The sequence below is a fragment of the Lactuca virosa genome, chromosome 8 (assembly GCF_052849685.1).
Source record: "Lactuca virosa cultivar CGN04683 chromosome 8, Lactuca_virosa_CGN04683_v6, whole genome shotgun sequence".
NCBI lineage: Eukaryota > Viridiplantae > Streptophyta > Magnoliopsida > Asterales > Asteraceae > Lactuca > Lactuca virosa.
The window spans coordinates 314,717,932-314,736,055 of NC_136433.1; positions in this window are offsets into that span (position 1 = coordinate 314,717,932).

Here is an 18,124-nt window from a genome sequence, read left to right on the forward strand (position 1 = left end):
TATACTTATTTAATAAAATGAATTAAACCCTTTTACTGATAAGTTTCTAGTTTAGTCTACTAAATGTACTAATTGAAAAGTATGTTTTTGTACTAGAAAACGGTGTATTGAATTTGTATACTATGACCCATACCTGGTACTCCTTATGATTACTTGGTGTATACGGAATATATATATATATATATATATATATATATATATATATATATAGCTAAGATCGATTAGATAGTAGACTGGGTGAATCTGTGTCACACCCCCGAACCAGACGGCGGAAACGTCCGAGGGCTCGCGTGACTTAAATTGAAATATCATCACAATGAATATATGTGAAACATAACACATGAATCACCAACCATTACATAGTACAACTGGCATTCTTTATATCAAGTACAAGGTTTACATTACATGATTCCAAAATATAAAGAGTTTGATGATTAGCAATTACGAAAGAACTTTCAACACACCGGATGCTTCCTTGTCTAACGATTACCTGAGAATACAAGTTATTTTGAAAACGGTCAACATATATAATGTTGGTGAGTTCATAAGTGTGTTTGATGTAAAGCAGTTTATGTCATTTGTAAAACCCAGAAAATCCGATATTTTCTGTATTAAAACTTTTCTTGAAAATGTGGTGATGATCCTGTAAGTATATGCGTGAATGATTTCAAAATGTGAATAAATGAGAAGTTTTGCATTATAGTTTTTGAAAGTACAAATGAGTAAGATTGGTTTCCCCGGAAAACCCGATGTCTTCCGATAAAAAGTTATGATTGTTTTTGCTTTATTGAATCGTTACATCGAATGAATATGATTTCCCTTAATTAATGATGTCAGATTTCTACGTGAGTCGTTATAACCATGCATGATAATGACTAGTTCGTCTGTCTTGGTATTCTAATGAACACCGAAATTTGATCTTAAGACTTTGTCATCCTAGACTGGCCGAGTCTAACTGTAGCGAACAACTTAGGTGTGGGGGAGTCACCCCCGTATATATCTATACACAAACTCTCGCTCTCCCTCCAGGAGACTTTGATTACAACTACAGACTACGACCGACACTTATTGGTGTCACCCGTTATTACTCACTCAATCCACATGAATTTGATTAACCTTGATTAATGATCTAATTTTATTTTACTTGAAGAGAAGGTAAGCCTAACAGACGAGGAGAAGAGGACTACTAGGCCCTACTAATTTCGTATGTTATTTAAGGTTGTCGAGTATACGAAAAGCGCGTTGGCCCATTTCGCATATGATTTATTTGGACCATACTAGTAATGCTAATGGGCCACTGAGGCCCAATAGCATGTAAAAAGCATTGAGGGTCCCTTAAGCATGTAATTGGGTCACAGGAGGCCCAATAACATGTATTATTTATGTTGGGCCCAAAAGCCATGTTAATGAGTCACGAAGGCCCATTAAGCATGATTAGAATCTCTCAAGCCCAACCATTTGAACGTTTACTTTTTTTGCATAAAATTAATGTTGTGAGTTGTTTGATCGATATGTCGTATAAATCACGAATTTGTTTTATAACGATTTATAGATTTATAAAATAGTTATTTTTCTATTTACAACCCATAAGTTATAAAGTTTTGTATATTTTGACCCAATTATTATTATTATCAACATAATTGACCAAAAACATTAGTTTGACCTATTCAGCCCCTTATTTTGTAAAGTTGGCAATTTTTGCCCTTTTTATAAAAAAATGACATTTTAGGTCCTTGAACCATTTTTCTTGACATCTTTGACCCAAACACTTATTTAAATAATGTTTTAAGCACAAAAGTAAATTTTAGAAAGTTTCAACCCTTTAGTTAAAAGATTTGCATTTTAGTCCACCTTTTTCGCAATTTTTACACTTTTTACCCAAAATCCAAAATCTTTGCATTTTCAATCCTTTTTAACAAATATGATCATTTTAGACCCCTAAAATAGATTTATTTACCTTTCTACCCACTGTTTTGAGAAATTTACCATTTCAGCCCCTTAAATCCATATTTTTCGCAACTTTGGGCCTATGGGCCGAAAAGCCCAAAATTTAGCCCAATAAGCCACAAATTTCATTTTTAGTCCTTTGAAAAACATAATGTTCATAGAAATTTCCATTTTAACTGTTTTGGCATTTTGAACCTTGTAAAAACCGTAAATGACAACTTTTTCCCAAACTTTTGTTTATTTGACAAAAATAGTCCAATAATGAGTTTTATGTTGTAGTGTGTTATTTTAAAGCTTGTATATTAGTTTATCTTGACATGTTAAGTGAAATATGAACTAGGTCACATATTTTTCCTTCTTGAACTATAGATCTCGAAATATCTTTCATTTTTAGCACATATATATCACAAAAACACAAGAAATCACACATATCATACAAATACACATAGATCTTCACATTTTACTTGCATTCTCCCCCATAAAACATATGAAAACCGAAAATAGAGGGGTATGAACTCACCTTAGGTTTGTTGCTTCGGTTTTGAAGAAAGAAAATGGAAGAGTTTGGTCCTAGCAACGTCCTTGAGTAGATCTCGAACTCAAGAAGATTTGTAAGAGTATACACACCAAAAACTTTGTGTAAAGGAATGATCTAACAAGAGAGTGAAGTTATGAAGCTTGGATGTGTAAAGACTTACCAAAGATAATGATTTCTTATGGAAGAACCTCCTTGAAATGCCCTAGATCTCGAATTTTTGATGGAGGAATGAAAGGTGTTCTTGAGAGAATAGTGAGTGTTTGAAAAATGAATTTGGTGTGGGTGTTGGGTGCTCTCGACCGAAACAAGAAGAGAAGAGAGGGAGAAGAGAGAGATAGATGAAAGGATGGTTGCATGGAGACATGTGAACTTGCATGGAAGTCCAACATGTAATAAGGAGGTGGCTAACCCTCCTTAATCCCCTTAATTCCCCATTTTTTTTGTTTTCTACTTGGGTCGAGAGAGAGAGAAAGGAAGGAAAGGCTTGGGCCTTTTGTGCTAGAGTCCATAATATGGAACCCAAATTAATGGTTTTCGGCCCATTGGACCCATTGGGTAGTTTAAGGCCCAAATTGCATAAAAGAATGAGTTTTACGGCCCATTAGGGCTTATTGGATTTGTTATGGCCCAACAAGGCCCATTAAGGTAAACCAATCCATTTTAGGCCCATTATGGCCCAAAAAGTTAAGTTTCATGAAAGTGGGTTGAGTTTCAAGCACAACATGAATTAGGGTTTACGAGTTTACAGTAGATAGTGTTACAAGAGTACATAATTTCCTAGCTAAAATGCTAGTTGTGACATCATCCCCCCGTTAGAGGGAATTTCGTCCCGAAATTCTTTTTGAAGCTAGATTTGAGAATACGAGAATAAGTGAGGGTACTTTTGCTTCATCTGGTCTTCGCGTTCCCAAGTGAATTCCGGTCCACGCTTTGCGTTCCACCGAACCTTGACTATTGGAATGCGACTTTGCTTAGTACGCTTCACCTACCTGTCCATGATCTCGACGGGTTCCTCGATGAACAGGAGATTCTCGTTGATTTCGATTTCTTCTAACGGAATGACGAGAGTTTCGTCGGATAAGCACTTCTTCAAATTGGAAACATGAAACACGGGGTGTACACTGCTGAGTTCGGCAGGTAGTTTCAGTCTATAAGCCACCGGACCGATTCGGGCAAGAATCTCGAAGGGTCCAATGTACCGTGAGTTTAGTTTTCCCCGTTTCCCAAAACGGATCACCCCTTTCCAGGGGGAGACCTTTAACAACACTCGATCCCCGACTTGAAATTCCAAGGGCTTTCGCCGCTTATCGGCGTAGCTCTTCTGTCGGTCGCGTGATGCTTGAAGTCGAGCTTTGATTTAAACTATTTTCTCTGTCGTTTCGCGTATGATTTCTGGTCCTGTTAACGCATTGCTTGGTGTCTGCCCTCTTGCCAGCTGAGTGTCGCCTACCTCTGTCCAACACAACGGTGATCTACATTTACGACCATATAATGATTCGAAAGGAGCAACTTTGATGCTTGTGTGATAACTGTTGTTGTATGAAAACTCAATTTAAAGGTAAGTGGGTATCCCATGACCTTCCAAAGTCTATCACACATGCTCAAAGCATATCCTCAAGCGTTTGAATGGTTCTCTCGCTTTGACCATTCGTTTGTGGGTGGTAAGCAGTGCTCATGTCGAGTTGTGTCCCCATAGCCTTCTGTAGCGATTGCCAAAAGCATGAAGTGAACCTACTATCTCGATCTGAGATGATAGATATTGGTACTCCATGGAGTCTCACAATTTCCTTGATGTAGATTCTTGTTGGTCGCTCCATCTTGTATGTCTCCTTTATTGGCAGGAAATGAGCGGATTTTGTCAACCTGTCGACTATCACCCATATGGTATCCAATCCATCTGTTGTCTTGAGTAATTTAGTCACAAAGTCCATAGTAATCCTTTCCCATTTCCACTCGGGTATTACCAGCTATTGTAATAGTCCCGAGGGCTTTTGATACTCTACCTTCACTTTAGCATAAGTGAGGCATTTGCTAACGTAAGTGGAAATCTCTACCTTCATGTTAGGCCACCAATAACATTGCTTGACATCCGGGTACATTTTATCTGACCCTGGATGGATGGAGTATCGTGTCTTATGAGCTTCATTCATGACTACTTCTCTGAATCCTCCAAGTTTAGGGACCCAAATTCGGTTCATGAAATAATATGTTCCATCCTCCTTGACTTCGAAGTTCTTTTCCATTCCACGTAACGCTTCGCTCGTTCTGTTTTCTGTCTTCATGGCGTCGAACTGGGCTGCTTTGATTTGTGAGGACAGATGGGATTGGATGGTTATTGAAAGAGTCTTCACACGACGATTGGAGTATTCTTTCCGACTCAAGGCATCAGCTACCACATTAGCCTTGCCTGGGTGGTACTTGATTTCGCACTCATAATCGTTTAGCAGCTCAACCCATCTTCGCTGCCTCATGTTTAACTCCTTTTGATTTAAAATGTGCTGGAGACGCTTCTGGTCGGTGAAAATGGTGCACTTGGTACCATAAAGGTAGTGCCTCCAAATTTTCAAGGCGAAGACCACAACTCCCAATTCGAGATCATGGGTGGTATAATTCACCTCATGTGTTTTTAGTTGTCGGGATGCATAAGCTATCACCTTACCACGCTGCATGAGTACACAGCCTAAACCCTGATTCGAAGCATCACAGTAAACTACGAAGTCCTCTGTTCCCTCTGGTAGTGATAATACTGGTGCACTACAGAGAGCTCGCTTCAGAGTTCGGAAGGCAACCTCCTTCTTTTCTGTCCATTTAAATGGTACACCCTTCTGTGTAAGCACGGTAAGTGGCTTGGCTGTTTTGGAGAAGTTCTGAATGAATATCCTGTAATAGCCTGCGAGACCTAAAAATTGACGAATTTCTGTGGGTGTCGCTGGGACTGCCCATCCTTCACTGGCTTTGAACTTAGAAGGGTCCACATGTATCCCTTCTTGGCTGACAACATGACCTAAAAAGTTTACGCTTCGGAGCCAGAACTCGTATTTAGAGAGTTTTTCGTATAACTTTTCAGTTCGTAGGGTTTCCAAGATTTGCCGGAGATGTCGGCCATGCTCCTCTTCGCTTCGAGAATACACTAGAATATCGTCGATGAAAACGATGACAAAGTTGTCGAGGAATGGTCGGCAGACTCGATTCATCAGGTCCATGAATGCGGCAGGGGCATTACAACGAATTCATAATGTCCATAGCGGGTTCGGAAAGCGGTTTTGGGAATATCCTCTTCCCGGACCTTGAGCTGGTGGTAGCCGGACCGTAGATCTATCTTAGAGAAGTAATTTGCTCCCTGGAGCTGGTCGAACAGGCCGTCGATTCGTGGAAGTGGGTAGCGATTCTTGATAGTGAGCTTATTCAGCTCTCTATAATCGATACACATCCTAAAGGATCCGTCCTTCTTCTTAACAAAAAGGACCGGAGCTCCCGAGGGTGAGAAGCTAGGTCGGATGAATCCTTTACTCAAGAACTCGCTGAGTTGGCTTGACAGTTCTTGCATCTCCGCAGGAGCCAACTGTTGGATTAATGTCTAAGTCCATAACTATAATTGGTAAGACTTGACCCGACCCGGCATGGTCCATTTGGGTTGCATGGCATCATGCATTTGGATAGACTATAATGAGAGAAATAACACTTAAGGTTGGTTAATATATTATAAGTTCTAATATATTAATAAGGTTGTTTAATTAGTATTGATCAAGAATTAATTTGGAATTAATTAAGTGATCAAAAGGAGACTAATTAAATATATGGGTTGATTGTGTAAATCATTCATTCTTATATATGTGGGCTTGTGATCCAAGATTCCTTATGTTGGACTAAGTCCATGGGGTGACCCATGGATACTCCATGGAGGTTAAAATCCATGGAGCATAAGGAATGGGTAAAGTTATGAGTTACATGGTGTAACCCTAATAGCCACCATATACAAGAATCCCATGGCTCAAGAAATCGAAAACTAATGTGTGAATATGAGGGCTAGACGATTTCAAGGAGTGTTCCATTTCTCTCAAGTCATTCCATGTGCATTTGGTGTTGTGTGAACCATTTGAGGTGTCACACTTGGGGCACTAGGCACTCAAGCTTCATGGAGACAAGCTACATCAAACAAAGGTATGTATTGTATCCATTTGATTACCCAAGTATCAAGTATTGTATGCTAGATAGGGTAATACCTTGGAAAGTTCATAATTGCATGTATAATAGAGAAAACATAGATCCAAGGTATTTAGGGTTTCATGTACACTTAGGAGTGTTAGAATGCTCAAAACCCATCAGTGCTATATATGGGTCCATTATTTGCGTTCTAAAATTCGATTATGATTACGACATCCCTTTTCATAATATAAAGTAGTTTTAATTAAAAAAAAACTCTTCAAGTTCCATAACTTGAGCACAAGTTATGGAAGACTTTATACTAATAAAAGAATGGAATTAATTAGTTTTGAATATTTTCCAAACTTGCCCTCAAGTTTTGGAATTTGTAAAGTTTTCCCCATGAATACTTTAATTCCAAGTTAGTCCTTAGAATTTTAAAAGTTAAAATTCAACCCTTATACTTTATAGTATTATAAGTTAATAATAAATATATGTATAAGAGCAAGTCAGTCTTACCGTTAGTAGGCCTCATTCACGAAGCCGGTCTATAAGGGGGGTATAAGGTTATTGCCTATAAAATGGCAGTTTAATGGGTGTCCACTCTCACCCACCGCTTCCTTGACTGGTGGAGGGTCGTTAGCCGAACGGGTAGGACAAGGACTATAATTCTCTCTTCATTAAAAGTATTAATGATAAATACTAAGTAACTAAACACTTATAAATTCCCAATCTTAGTTACTTAGGAAAATGTGAATAAGGTGCTAATCCATGAAATTACACTTTGCACTTTGTTTAAACCGTTAGTGGAGCGTGTGTGGTTAACCGGCACACTAACCTAGATTTAACAAAGTAGGCAAAGGGTAACTTAATATTTATCATAGTATCGGTGGAGCTCGTGTGGTTAACCGGCACATCGATTGAGGGGTAAATATTAAGGGTACCAAGTATATTTGCATGGTTACTTCACACCTTGTTTTGTGATCCTCGACATCCCAGTCACAAAACCTGAAGGGCACACTCGAGATTGAAACATGTCATTGAAAAGTTCAATGAATCTCAAAAGATCTAGGAGTTTCAAATCCAATTAAAAACCTAATTACATTATTTCGTTTTTCATGGTGGAAATTGGTAAATCGTCATTTACCTACCTTCAACTATTTTATAACTCAGATTACGGCATCCCTCTTCCATTTATAAATAGGTTGTTGGATCCTAGCCTTAATATTTCATATTGGGTGTTATATTAAGGACTTTAGATCAACTATCTTGAATATCTCCCAAAAGATGTCTAGTTCAGACATCTATGATCTTCCCAAATCTCTTGGAACTTTACTTCCTCCACCTCCTCCAATTATTCTCCCTAACCCACAAGTTCAAGGTCACTCAAGCCCTAATGGCAAGCAAGGTCTATGTGTGATCACATCTTAGAGATGAAGTCACATATTGACAAGCTGGGAGAGTTGGGTGTCAAAGTCTTGAGAAAGTTGGATGTTCAATCAATTTCTAAGTCACATAGTGAGTTCCTTTGGGACTACTATGAAACAGACTATGGCATGAACCTTAATGATCATATCTATTTGCTTGGTGCTGTTGAATCAGCAATGATTTGGAACGATAGTAAAGCAAATTTGATTAGAAGATCAACTTCCCAAAAACTTTATGGACAGTGACAATGGTGACACTGGAAATCCAGAAAAAGCATTCTCTTCCCAATGGAAAGGGATTGGCAATAGTCAACTCGGTTGACCAAATGGTAAAGAGAAAGGCTAAGTCTGAGATAGTCCCATTACCAATGGGTCCATATGTTTATTTTGCCAAAGGAAGGGGCGTTGATTGCAAAGCTGCCAAATTTACCTAAGGATGTTAAAGTCAATAAGTTTGACTCTACATCAGGTAGAACCCATTATCTAACTCTCTTAAGTTCTATTCTAAGATCCTCATTACATGATGTGACTGGGTCACATGTTGATGTTTTAAGAATCAAAGAATAGAGAGAAATCTTAAAGGAAGTATATGTTGATTCTGATCGCGAAGGTGGATTTCGATCGCATCAGAATTTTGAGCAAGGAATAGATAACAACAATTTTCCATGTGGATTGTAAGGATAAGTTTTTCCGCAAAGTTTTAATATAAAAGAAAATTGTTTAATTTTATTTATTTGAAGTATCCTTACAATGGCATTTGTGGAAAATTGTTGCTTATATGATTCCACTGACAGCAATATTGGAAAATGGATTTGATTCTTTCATTTGTGGTAGTGTCTAAATTTACCAAATCAGGAAAGTTCCTCATCGCCCAAGTTTTAATTGGACCAAAACTTGGAATCATGCAAGTTGAATAGTATGATGAATGAGAACTTTCAAGCATTGGAAAATCAAGACTAATTACTTGTTCACATGGATGTGTGAGTCAAGTGAAGGACTAAAGGGATCGAGTACACATTCTTGTGCACTGGTCATGTCCACCACAAAAGATCGATAAGACTATTCGTCATAATTTACTATAGCTCAATAAATATGGTTATACTTACAAGCTTAAGTGTAATTCTGAGACATTGGAAAAGGTTCCAATGTATGGCAGAGCGAATAAGAAGAATCAAATTAGGCAGAAAGATAAAAGTTTTCTCAAATCTGAAAAGATGGGAGAGTACTTTAGTATCATGTTTTGTGATCATATTAATGATTTAAGAACCACATCACAATTGGTCTTCTAAGGACATCTTAGTGCATTCTTATGACTAAGAAGAGTCATGAATTGTTGAAATGGTTAAATCAAGAAGATGAGTCATACTTCGTTTCAAAACAAGTCTTAGAGTCATACTCCAAGACTATAAGTTGAGTGGCATATCTTAAAGAAAGGTTTATAACACTTGTCAAATGTAAGAGTAAAAGTGTCCTACTCTTGTACATTTGAAGTTGGTAAGTTGTGATGTTTTGGATTAAACAAAGACCAACTAAGGCCAACGTGTTTGTCTTGATAAAGAATCTGCACTATCTCTTGAATATTTGGCAAGATAGTCTTATATGTCAAGAGGACAGTGGGAGTCTTAAAGATCCTAAAAAGAATTTCAAGAACTAATCAAGAATAAAACCTGAGGTTCTTCACTAGCACACGACTTGAGGTTTATAACCTATCATGTTGACATATTCTGTGCCCATACCAGTTAAAGTTGGCTTTGCATAGGAGTTCTGAAAGTTCTCAATTGGTTGCATAACAACTTGGAAGCAATGGCAGGCCCTGTACTGCCAGGTGGCAAGAAGTTAAGATTGCATAAGTTCAGTCCATATGAGTTTGGATTTGTCATTATCCTTGTCTTGTGACTATGGTTTTGACGATTCACATGGATAAGAACACATACACCATAAAATCTAAGGGTCATAAGGTTTCTCTCCGATTCATGAAAATGATGGTGAGGAAACACTTCCACCAAGTAGATTTGAAGCAGATGGCAAAAGGTCTAAACAATTGAGACTATGATTACGGCATCCCTTTTCATAGTTCTGAAATTGTTTAGACACACATGCATGCTATCTAAGGAAAGGTGTATGATTTTGATAAAGTTTTATCAAAGCATCTTGTATCAGAAATATGAACTTTGGTAAGAAAGTCAATAAAGTATTGATTTCTAGAAGTCCAGCTGATTTCTGAGTACATGTCAAAGATAGTGGGAGCATAAGTGTTATGATAATAATCATCATGTTAGTGGGAGCATGATAATTATTGTTAGTGTTGCAAGTTAGCAATGTTAATTATAGAAAACAAAAGTTTCAATTCGTGAGGCTGCAGGGATTGAAAAAGTTGTTTTGCTGTAATTAAGGGAGAGGATATTTCAGTTCTAAAGGCTTAGATTGAGACCTTAATCATCTTTAGTCAAGAATATATATATGAATTTCATGTTGGATTGGTTCAACTTAAGGAAATTCTATATATTGCGTTCTCAAAATTCGATTATGATTACGGCATCCCTCTTCATAGTCAAATTTTGAAAACATGGCAAATAAAAATCTTGTAGCAAAAGACTGGTCTAGAATCATGTCTTTATGTGAGACATCATGAATCGTGTACCATTTGCTTTGGATACAAGATCGATTGCATGTGCTATAATATTTGTCATTTCTAAATTTTTCCAAATGCCCAGCGGCATTAAGAAGGGAAAAGGTCTAGAATTGGATATGACTAAAATGATTAAGCAATTGTCGAGGACAATTTGAGGTTTACCAAAGATTGGTTGCTCAGGGACAGTTGGAAGTATAGTGCTAATTTTGGAAGGACCATATTGACATATTTTGAAAAGAGGCATCTCTTATTCAGAAGTGATAGTCAAAATGAGAATATGGAGTTGTCTCCATAGGTGGAAGTTATCTGTGTAAGATTAGAAAACTTAATGCAAGAAGCATGTCCAAAGCAATGTACTTTGAATATGAGACTTAGTTTCCATGGAGTTGATCTCCATTGGAATACCTTATAATGACTGTTGACAAGTCTTTGTGACTCTGTACATATTCATTACAGGATGGTCAGTGCATATAAGTTTAAAATCTAAACAGATTTCGATAAATGATAGGAATTTGAAATTCTCACATTTTTCGATAAGGATTTGGGAGTGTGAAATTAGAATCATTGAAATTATGTTCAATTGGTTTATTTCACAAAGTAAGGATCATAGACAAACATAGAGTGCATACTTGGTGTATGGCAAAGCTATTGTTTAAGAAAAACATAGTGTACATGCTTGGAGCATGGGACAACTAGTGTTTTTAATTCAAGTATAAAGTTGATAAAACCGAAACAATGAATAATGAGTAATCAGTATGGTGATAAATAAAAGTGTTTATTTATATTCATAGGGTTTGATACCATATTTGATTCATTTATTCTTGTGTTTCACTTTGCATGTTTTGACTTCCAGAATAACTAAGTCGCTCTTCCTGAATGATTAAGTTATTCAAACCATCCACAGTCGGTCATATGTTGGAAGTAGATATGAATCAAGATTGTCATGGGTTGGTTTGTAGAGGTCCAAGTTGGTGGACAAAGTGGTGCTACAACACTCATGAGTGCTCATAAGTTCTGAGTATTGGATTCAACCCGCGCTCATTTGAATCACTTCATGGATTTTATCACGAGTAATCATGAGACGATAATATCTTATATTCTTCAAACCTAGAGATATGAGTTGTTACTATGAGTTGGTTGTACATTGATTGCACGAAAACGCATTCGATAACTCGATGTTATAAAACGTGCCTTTGTGTATGATTCAACAAGTAGTAGAACAAGCCATATGAGTCGAAGTTTATCCATTCCTTTTACCTTCGGGATAAAAGCGATATCTGTGGGCCCTTCGATGATTTAAAGATGATACATGTGAGTGCTTGGCCAAGCCAGGACTGATTTGATTTGTTCAATCAGTCAATCATCATGAATCGGAAATCGGGAAACAACAAATGGACAGAGAGAATGATTGATAATCCATGTCTCAGTCCATATGATATCTAGAATGGAGGAATATATGATCCCTTATCTAATGGACAAGTCATTAACAAAGGTCAGAGTTCATCGACAAGGTCAGAGTTCGACAGAAGCTTTTGAGAGCTACGATTGCTGATCGGTTCCTGAAGTCATACGCAATAATAGTTTTAGACTTATCCAAGTGGGAGACTGTTGGATTAATGTCTAAGTCCATAACTATAATTGGTAAGACTTGACCCGACCCGACATGGTCCATTTGGGTTGCATGGCATCATGCATTTGGATAGACTATAATGAGAGAAATAACACTTAAGGTTGGTTAATATATTATAAGTTCTAATATATTAATAAGGTTATTTAATTAGTATTGATCAAGAATTAATTTGGAATTAATTAAGTGATCAAAAGGAGACTAATTAAATATATGGGTTGATTGTGTAAATCATTCATTCTTATATATGTGGGCTTGTGATCCAAGATTCCTTATGTTGGACTAAGTCCATGGGGTGACCCATGGATACTCCATGGAGGTTAAAATCCATGGAGCATAAGGAATGGGTAAAGTTATGAGTTACATGGTGTAACCCTAATAGCCACCATATAAAAGAATCACATGGCTCAAGAAATCGAAAACTAATGTGTGAATATGAGGGCTAGACGATTTCAAGGAGTGTTCCATTTCTCTCAAGTCATTCCATGTGCATTTGGTGTTGTGTGAACCATTTGAGGTGTCACACTTGGGGCACTAGGCACTCAAGCTTCATGGAGACAAGCTACATCAAACAAAGGTATGTATTGTATCCATTTGATTACCCAAGTATCAAGTATTGTATGCTAGATAGGGTAATACCTTGGAAAGTTCATAATTGCATGTATATTAGAGAAAACATAGATCCAAGGTATTTAGGGTTGCATGTACACTTAGGAGTGTTAGAATGCTCAAAACCCATCACCAACCTATAGGGTGATTTGGCCATTGGCGTAGCTCCCGGTACCAGGTCAATTCGGAACTCGACTTGTCTTTCTGGGGGGTATCCCCGAAAGATCTTCGGGAAAGACGTCCGGGAAGTCGCAAGCCACTGGGATGTCTCGAATATTGACCTCTTCCTTGGACTTATCCACTATATGTGCCAGAAACGCCAAGTCCTTCTTTTGTAGACACCTTTGTGCCTTAATGCACGAGATAAGACGAAGGTTCGTATTGGGTTTTTCTGCGTATATAATTAGGGTTTCGTGATTAGGGAGATGAAGGCGAACGGCTTTCTCGTGACACAAAAGTTCGGCATGATGGGGGCTCAACCAGTCCATGCCGATAATCACATCAAAACTCCTAATAGTTACAGGCATCAAGTTTATTTGAAAGGTATGCTGATTTAAAGTCAGGGTACATCCTACATAGATTTCCCCGGATGATTCTGTTTTCCCATTAGCCATTTCCACCGTAAAGGTTTCATTAAGCTTTTGGGGTTGTTGTTTTAGCAAGTGTTTGAATTTGTTACTCACAAAGCTTAGCTCTGCTCCGGTATCAAACATGATGCATACATATGAGTGGTTAAGTAGAAACGTACCGGTGACGACAGCGGGATCCTGAACCGCTTCTCCTTGCCCCATAGTCAGCACTCTTCCTGCTGCTCCTGTCGCCTGGGTGTTCGCATTGGGACAATTTCGTCTGAAATGTCAAGTTTTCCCGCACCCATAACAAGTATAACTGGCTCCGTCCTTGGTGTTGTTGTTGTTGTTGTTGTTGTGCATCTGGTTTTGTGGAAACTGGGTCCTACAATATTTTGCTGTATGGCCCTTCCGGTTGCATCTTGTGCACATCATCTCTCTGCATTCCCCGAGGTGATGGTAGTTACATTTGTTACACTTGGGAAGGTTCCATGTGTACTGCTTCGGAGTATTCGGCGTGGATGAGGCTGGAGCATGTGGTGCTGGGGTAGCTTGGGTTGTTGCATGGACAGTCACTGTCTGTTGCTTCTTGGATGATTTTGAGTTCTGTTTACCTCTTCTCTTGTTACTCTTTCCTTTCTTATTCTCTTCTTCCTTCTTAACATCCGCTTCCACGATCTTAACACTCTTCTTGTTGCCATGATCATACAGTTTCTTGGCCAATCTTTTGGCGCTATCAAACGTCTCAGGGTTTGCCGCAATGACATTCCCTTGGATAGGTGCAGTCAATCCCTAGATGAACCTCTCAATCTTTTTCCCTTCTGAGGTGATCATACTCGGACACAGAAGGGATAGCTTGCTAAACCTGGATATGTATGCTTCGATGTTGGAGTTCTGAACTGTCAAGTTCCACAATTCTTGTTCCATCTTTTGTATATCGCCTCTAGGGCAGTACTCTGCCAACATCATTTCCTTCAGTTCTTCCCAGGGCATCGCGTTTGCCACTGGAAGGGTCATGGCTTCAATGTGACCATTCCACCATGAAAGAGCTTGATCGACAAAGGTACATGCTGCGAACTTGACCTTGCACCCATCTGGACACCAGCAAATTTCAAAGACGGATTCAATTTTCTCAATCCACCTCTTTAGGGCTATGACGCCTCCCGTTCCATTAAAGGTTCGTGGCTTGGCGTTGGTGAAGTCTTTGTAAGAGCATGTTTTGGTAGGTCCTTGATTTATTCCGTTGTTTGAACTTCCAGCTCCCTGCCCGTTTCCTCCGCCATTGTTCCCCTGGTGGATTTGCGCCATGGCTGCTGTGACCGCAGCAGATACAGCGGCTTGAAACGCGGCTGAGTTGACTTCCGGTGGTGTCGGTGGTTGGTTATTTCCGCGGTTTGGCCTTTGAGGCATCTTGTTGTTACGGAACAGGAAGATGTTGAGTATGTATTGTTTTTAAGTTGGGAATTTTGTGAATCGGTTTGCGCATCTAAGTGTTTCGATAATTTACACTAAGCAATAAGAACATAAAACACATAACAGATAACAACATCACAAATAAAGACATTATATTTTCCACTAATATTATCCGCACTTTGATACATGAAAATTTGCTCGAGAGAGCACACATAGAATTCGGCAGCATAACGACTCTATGAGTAGTGTAATCACTTAAACATAGCGTCGATAGTACATAACATGGTAAGCCTAAGAGAACATAGCACCAGTAGGGGGGTCTACTGATCCGAAGTGCTCTGAGATGAGTCGGGTGGTGGGGCTGATGATGTGGATGCGCCCTGAAGACGCGCCACCTGTCGTTCTGTGGCTCGTAGTCGATCCTCCTAAATCGCTTGACGTACATGAAAGTTATGGATTACTTCTTGAGTTTCTCGTTCCGCTCTGGCCACTACGGCTCGCATATGATTCTGTTGCTCGGTCGTGTCCTGGGCTAGGTCGCCAGTGTTTCGTAACCGCCTCACCATGACAGGGAGTGCCCGGTCAGCTGGCCCTCCGTCTCTCAGATCATAAAATTCCCTGTCCATCCCATATGGGGGTCGCTGCCCCTGCTGCCTGCTCCATCTCCAAATATCCACGCCCCATGGAGGCGTGGGGCCATTTGGGCCCATCCGATGAGCGGGCACCCTAATCGGGTAAGGTGGGTATGTATTACTTTTACGGAACAGAAAGATGTTGAGTATGTATTGCTTTTAAGTTGAGAATTTCGTGAATCGATTTTTGTATCTAATTGTTCCCATAAATTCACACCAAACAATAATAGTATAAAACACATAGCAGGTCACAACATCACCATAAAACACATAATATTTTTCACTAATAATATCCGTACTTTGGTACATGAAAATTTGCTCGAAAGAGCATACATAGAGGTACAAAGTTCGACAGCATAACGACTCTATGAGTAGTGTAATCACTTAAACATGGAGTCGGTAGTACATAATATAGCGAACATAGAGAACATAACACTAGTAGGGTAAAGCTGGTCCTAACACACTAGGAAGCGCCCTAGGGTGGTAGTGAGATCATATGCCGAAGTGTTGTGCCAACAACTGGGCCATCTCAGTCATTTCTCCAATGACTTCATCTCTTTCCTGTTCCGCCTGCACCGCTCATGCTTCCATGGCGAATAGTTGTTGTCGTAGTGCGGCAGCCTCAGCCTCCGGAGAATGATTCTCTCTTACGGGATTTCCGGGTGGGGCGGGGTGGTTCTGTGGTGTCTCGCCAGTAGGTGGTGTGACGGAGGCTTCGTCTGTGCCTCCTCCTTCCTCCATATCGTCATCGGTCCCATCAAACTCGTAGTCTATGTCTGTGTACTCGTCGGGTCCAACATCGTGTGCTCTCCCTTGCTCTTCCCCCAGGTCGTCCTCAATCATCCCATGGGCCACCAAGACCTGATGAAACTGGATGCCCTGATGCTCCTCTTCCATGGTGACTGTGAGGGGGAACACGTAATGAGGTATATGAATAAGCTATTATTAATCCTAAAATATTCTTAGTTGTTATAAAATTGAGTTACTGCATTCTTCTTGATTAACAATAGGGTATGCCTTGGGTTTACTGACCATCGCAATCGTTCCAGGGCATGTGATAGTTGTATTACGAAGAAATGTAGTTGATCAGGCTACATTCATCCCTAATACAACTGTGAACAGTCTTGGCTTAACCGGGATGTCAGGTTCTCCCAATCGTTTTATTCGATTTGTTATTGTGTTCATTTTACTAAGTCACACAAATAAGAGTGTTTATTGGTATATTTTATTTGTTTTGTTCAGAGTTATTTAGTCCCTCTATGGGTTTATAGTTGCATATCAATGTGTGGTTAGATATGCTAGTTCACTATAAACAAAGCTCTGATACCAACCTGTCACACCCCCGAACCAGACGGCGAAAACGTCCGAGGGCTTACGTGACTTAAATTGAAATATCATCACAATGAATATATGTGAAACATAACACATGCATCACCAACCATTACATAGTACAACTGGCATTGTTTACATCAAGTACAAGGTTTACATTACATGATTCCAAAATATAAAGAGTTTGATGATTAGCAATTACGAAAGAACTTTCAACACACCGGATGCTTCCTTGTCTAACGATTACCTGAGAATACAAGTTATTTTGAAAACGGTCAACATATATAATGTTGGTGAGTTCATAAGTGTGTTTGATGTAAAGCAGTTTATGTCATTTGTAAAACCCAGAAAATCCGATATTTTCTGTATTAAAACTTTTCTTGAAAATGTGGTGATGATCCTGTAAGTATATGCGTGAATGATTTCAAAACGTGAATAAATGAGAAGTTTTGCATTATAGTTTTTGAAAGTACAAATGAGTAAGATTGGTTTCCCCGGAAAACCCGATGTCTTCCGATAAAACGTTATGATTGTTTTTGCTTTATTGAATCGTTACATCGAATGAATATGATTTCCCTTGATTAATGATGTCAGATTTCTACGTGAGTCGTTATAACCATGCATGATAATGATTAGTTCGTCTGTCTTGGTATTCTAATGAACACTGAAATTTGATCTTAAGACTTTGTCACCCTAGACTGGCCGAGTCTAACTGTAGCGAACAGCTTAGGTGTGGGGGAGTCACCCCCGTATAGATCTATACACAAACTCTCGCTCTCCCTCCAGGAGACTTTGATTACAACTACAGACTACGACCGACACTTATTGGTGTCACCCGTTATTACTCACTCAATCCACATGAATTTGATTAACCTTGATTAATGATCTAATTTTATTTTACTTGAAGAGAAGGTAAGCCTAACAGACGAGGAGAAGAGGACTACTAGGCCCTACTAATTTCGTATGTTATTTAAGGCTGTCGAGTATACAATAAGCGCGTTGGCCCATTTCGCATATGATTTATTTGGACCATACTAGTAATGCTAATGGGCCACTGAGGCCCAATAGCATGTAAAAACCATTGAGGGTCCCTTAAGCATGTAATTGGGTCACAGGAGGCCCAATAACATGTATTATTTATGTTGGGCCCAAAAGCCATGTTAATGAGTCACGAAGGCCCATTAAGCATGATTAGAATCTCTTAAGCCCAACCATTTGAACGTTTACTTTTTTTGCATAAAATTAATGTTGTGAGTTG